Source organism: Myodes glareolus, chromosome 4 (assembly GCF_982192425.1).
Source record: "Myodes glareolus chromosome 4, mMyoGla1.1, whole genome shotgun sequence".
Lineage (NCBI taxonomy): Eukaryota > Metazoa > Chordata > Mammalia > Rodentia > Cricetidae > Myodes > Myodes glareolus.
Genome location: NC_142029.1, coordinates 16,991,282 through 16,997,164, shown reverse-complemented (window position 1 = coordinate 16,997,164; position 5,883 = coordinate 16,991,282).

Genomic DNA, 5,883 nt, shown 5'->3' with positions numbered 1-5,883 from the left:
GTCTGGAGTCTGCGTTGGCCTAGTGGCTAGGTGGACCACAGCTGGGGCCGGCCCGAGAGATGGTCTAGGGTTTCAGTCTTTGTGCAGGAACATGTGGAAAGGGTGACTTTGGCCTGCCAGGATGCCAGCAATCCTCCGGGACACCACCCTAGAGAGACAGCAGTGGAAAAGGGAAGGAGACGCGGCTCCAGGCGCTGAGTCTAGCTGTTTGGCTCTGAGCCAGGCATGCTATACTGTACCTTAGACTCATCATCAGCAAAATAGAACTGCTCCCCTGCCTGGCAAAGCTACCAGTCTCCCACATGTCCCTTCAAGGCTCAGCCTAAATCCCATTCCTTGGAGTCTGCCCAGGCTTTCCCTTCTTCCTTCTGAGTCTGGGGAGCCCTGGTCAGCCCCTCCCAGGGCCTTCCCATCCTGCATTGACAGACTTGGGGGAAGAGGGGGCTCTGGGGCCTCCCTCAGACACAGCCACCGAGGGCACACAGATATCAATCATCTCTGCTCGGGGCCATCTGTGCATCACTGATGGAGTGGATCACTGGTTATAGAGAGACTCAAAGTCCACTGCCCAGTCACCTGCGCTGTCCACCCCTGACTCAGTCCTAGTACTGAGGGTTCCCCACCTCTCCCAAGGCCTGCTGGGACAGTTCGGCCTGCACTGGGTCCTGCAGTGCCCCTTTGGTCTGGCCCACAGGGTCCTTTATTTGGTACAATGGGCATAGACATGGAAGGACTTCAGGAAAAATAGAGAAGAGACCTTAATTACCCTGTGGTGGGCCTCCATCTCTCTACCTGTGTCTGAGGGCCTTGCTTCTTGGGCCCCAGTGCTATTCCTGGTCTGACAGAGAAGAGGGATCAGAGAAGAAAAGAGAGGAGGAGAAGACGGAGGGAATGAGGAAAGGGGAGAGTTGAGAGGACAGCCTGGTGGGGAGACTCAGGTCAGGACAGTGACCAGACTGCTGGGCCTGTAGTCTGCATTGCCTGCCTTAAAAGATACTGTAATAGAGCTGGGTGGTGGTGGTGCACACCTTTAATCCTGGTACTGGGGAGGCAGAGGCAGGTAGATCTCTGAGTCTGAGACCAGCCTGCTCCAGTGAGTCCCAGAGAAATCCTTTCTCCAAAAACAAAACAAACAAACAAAGATACCTTGTAATAGAGGCCTGCGGGGGCTGGAGATATGGCTCAGAGGTTAAGAGCACTGACTGTTCTTCCAGAGCTTCTGAGTTCCATTTCCAGCAACCATATGGTGGCTCACTACCATCTGTAAGATCTGGTGCCCTCTTCTGGCCTGCAGGGACACATGCAAGTAGAATGCTGTATACATAATTAATTAATAAATCTTTAATAAAAAAATGAGCCCTGGGGGGCTGGAGAGATGGCTCAGTGGTTAAGAGGACTGGCTGCTCTTCCACAGGTCGTGAGTTCAATTCCCAGCAACCACATGGTGGGTCACAACCATCTGTAATGAGATCTGGCGCCCTCTCCTGGTGTGTCAGCATACATGGAGGCAGAATGTTGTATACAAAATTAATAAATCTTTTTTTAAAAAAAAACTAGAGGCCTGTAGTGGGGGCATTAGACACCAATTTGGACCCGGGCATAGAACCTTCAGGAAGGCACTCCAACTGAGACCAAGGTGTCCAGGTGTCTCCAGCAAGTTGGTTAGGCTACAGAAGCCAACACAATGAGTTCAGTCAGATCAGGGTGCCTCTGTGACCAACTATTCAGACCACACCCTGACCTTACCCCTGTTCTATGTCCCAGGATATCGATAGTTCCAGGCTGTGGCCCCCACCCAGGGGAATAGCACTCTTTCTATAAGATGCCAGGTCAATTTACTAAAGCATTTCCTTTCCTGACTTCACCCACTCACCGGGAATCCCCATGAAGGACCCCGTGGTACTGGAGTAGAAGGTGGCCGGTGAGGGGCATGGATGGGAGGTGCTGGTCTGTTTCTTGTCTGACTGTTACAAGAAGGGACATGCAGGCAAAGCTTTTAAGTTTAACCCTAAAGAAAGAGGGGTCTAGGGCCCTTGTCCTTTGCTTTGGAAGGTTCTGTCTCCAGAGCATTCTTTAAGAGCCCACAGATGTGGCTCACTCTTGACACCTGCTCCTTGGGCCAGATGGTGTTGGTGTGTCTCAGAGCCTCCTGGTAACACCCACCCATCCAGAGTAAGGGCTCCCTTTCCAGTCTCTGCCACACATCTCTCCCCCATCATGGACCAGGGAATAGAATGCCCCTTATATGTTCACATATGGCTGAGCCTCCTCTGGTCCCTTGCAGGGATAGGCTCTCCTTCCTTACATCCCCCTCCATGGTCACATCCTGGTGCACCCCACAGCCACAGCGCATGTTAGGAAGCACCCACACTTCCCTGCAACTCCCAGATGCAGGTGGTGCCGATGGGTAGGCTGGTGAGATTGGGCCCCAGCTGGCCAGAAAGAATGGGAGGTGCCACACAACCTGGAAGCTACTGAAGCTCACACACACACAAATAAAAACAATTTTAAAAAGTTAAAATCCATACATGCTTACAAGTTAGAGTGTTTCAAGACTCAATACTTCACTAGAATATATTTTATTGCCAAAATCAATACCAAGGAGTACAAAGCACAATCCTCTGAAAGATTTTAGAAGTTGTCATCATATAAAAAGAATGCCAGACTTAAAGAGAATTCTAGAAAGAGTTCTTTTAAATTGGAGGGATGGGTAGGTAATGTCTATGTCACTTAAATTCGTCCAGAACACTGTGCAAACACTGTCAATTTTATGAAGTAAACATACTTCTGACCCTAAAATCTGAGAGACAGCCATCCTGCTCACCCATGCTCACGTGACAACCACAGGCCAGGCTTACTTCTGGCGAACAGCAGAGTCCTGGGTTAAATGCCAGCAGATGGAAGTCAGAACTACAGCATGGTCCGACATGATCAGTATTTGGCTTGCTCCCCTGTACCTCAGGTCTGTGCAACGGCCATGCAGTGAGCCAAGGTCTGAGTCCAAGCAATTTGAGCACGGCATCTACTTTGTGTGGTCTTAAAGGTCCTTCTGGAAGAAGAGAAAGCCAGCAAAGCCAGTGTGCACAGCTTGTAAAAATATGATATAAAGGACCGCCACTTTGATTCCTGCTGTTTGCTGGCAACTTGGGGTTAGCTGGAAGAGCCCGCTAGCTAGAAATTTCTCTTCCGTTTGGAGAAGTTTTGTTGTTTTGAGAAAGGGGTTTTATGTGTAGCTGAGACTGGCCTTGAACTTGTCATGTAGTTCAGGCTGGCCTCGACCTGCTTCAGGCTCCTAAATTCTGGGATTATAGGATCGAAGCTACCGCACTAGACTGAAGAAGCTCTGGGGTGTTTGCTGTGGTACGTGCAGCAGACCCAGTGTCTCGGGTATATTCTACTGCTGAGCCTTATTCTCAAGTCCTTTTACCTTTTTTTTTTTTTTCATGAGAACAAGGTCTGATTAAATTTCGCAGTCTGACTTTCAGCTCACTTGCAGCCCAGACAGGTCTGGCATTTGTCATCTTCCTGCCTCAGCCTCCTCAGCAGCTGGGATGACAGGCACATGTCACCAGGCCTGCCTGGCTGTGTGTTTTTGAATAGCTTGCCCTTTCTGCTTTCTTCCTGCAGGGTTTGATTACAGCTGATTTTAAGACTCAGACTCCTGACAAAGGTCTGTCTTCGCCGTGTCAGCATGCATGAGCTCCAATCCTGGCAGCGTTCCAGAGTCAGGCGAGAGAGGGTCTCAGCCTGGGCTGGAGTCCCAGCAGCCTGTCCGGGAACAGGCTGTCATTGCACGTTGAGGCCACCAGGGGGAGCAGAACTCGGTCTCTTCTCGGCTAGTCCAGGGAGATGTTTTCCTGGATGTATGACATCATTTCTTAGTTACAGCCAATGTCTCTTTTATTTTTTCATTACAACTAAGGAATATTAAGGAATAATTTGCATACAGCTACATTCTACCTCCTTATGTGTAGATTTTGATAAGTTTTGAAAAAATATAAATATATAAATAGTCCCACAATAAAAATATGGAAAAAGTTAGTTGCCCTCAAAATTCTGTCTTGGGGCTGGAGACATAGCTCAGCAATTAAAAACTACTGTCCACTCTTTCAGAGGTTCAATTCCCAGCATCCGTTAGTGACTCCAGTTCCAGGGGATCCAAGGCCCTTTTTGGCCTCCATAGACATATTGTGACATGGCACATGTACATTCAGGCAAGGCACTTATACACATAAAATACAAACAAGAAATCCACTCCCCTCTTGCTTCCATTGTGGGAATCTTTCTGGAACAAGCACTCTAACATGAATGAGAGTGGTAAAGAGGCAATATCACTGCAGGACCAAAACCAGGACAGCTCCTGGAATGCCTTGGTGTCAGTCCACAAAGTGGGAGAGCAAGCAAGACTTTACAGCCGCTTACACGGCAGTCAGCAAGAAGCCTATGTGGCGGGCAGCAGGTTGTTAAGGGTAACAGCCCATTGTTTCAGCGACTTCTCCAGATCATCTGTTCCAGGTTAAGAAGTGAAGTCATGTTTGGCGATAAGTGGTACAGGCAGTGATTTTAGTGAGTCACTAACTCAATCAATAAATCAGTATCTAATAATTGGGTTTTTCTACCCTTATTCTATTGTACTTCATTGTAGTCAGTTTCATAGCCACAGACCCCAGGAATTACTAAGTTGTTTTCGGTCCCTATAGTTTTGCCTTTCACAAGGTTTCGTGTGATCATGTAGTATGTAGGATCATGTAGTCATGTAGTATGTAACGTCAGGCAGTCATATAGTATGTAGTGTCAGGCAGTCATGTAATATGTAGCATCATGTAGTCATGTAGTATGTAGCATCATGTAGTATGCAGCATCATACAGTCATGTAGTATGTAACGTCAGGCAGTCATGTAATATGTAGCATCATGTAGTCACATAGTTGTAGCATCATGTACATCATGTAGTGTGTAGTGTCATGTAGGTATGTAGTATGTAGCATCATGTAGTATATAGCCTCTTGTTTCTAGCTTCTTTCACAAAGTATGTTTTGTAGTTTAATTTTTATTTTTGCATTATAAGTTAAAGTGTTACTGTATTTATTTATGGGGTATAAGGTGAGGTTATGACTCATGAACACGACAGAACAATTAAATCAAGCTCATTTAATTAATGATAGCCATCATCTCGAATACTAATCTTTTGTGATAAAAAACACCCAAAATGCACTTTCTTGGTGATTTTTATTTGCTTTTTTAGTCAACGCCTCTAGCCTAGGGTAGCTCTGAACTTGCCATGTAGTCAAGGACGACAGAACTCCTATTCCTCCTGCCTCCGCCTCCCAAGTGTTGGAAGTGTAGGCATGTGCCACCGCGCCCTGTTTGCGCAATGCTGGGAACTGAACCTAGGTCTTCGTAGATGCTAGGTAAGCGCTCCACCAACCGAGCCACAGTTCTTCATGATTTTGGAATGTCTATTTTATTCACTATATCTGTTGTGCCATGTAATTATCACAGGTAAAACCATATTCCTTCTTGACATGATGCTTTTGAGACTCATCCGTACTGCCGTGAGGATGAACAGGTAGCTTGCAGTCCTGGGAATGGGGCCCATGGCTTTCCCCACGCTAGCTGGGTTCTCCTCCCAGCCCAATACTTTAGTCATATTCTATTTCAGAGACGGACCATGATTTTCATGGACATACCGCAAAAGCTCTTCTGTTTACTAGTGAATTCACTTTTGGTCTTTTGATTTTGTTTCTCCGTGGATTAGGGCCATTGTGGGGAAACTGCCCTAAATATTCTCACACAAGCTTCTGTGGTGGACACACTTCTCCCCCCACTTTTTCTTGGTTAAATAGTTAGCATTGAGTCACATGACGAGTATAGATTTCACTAT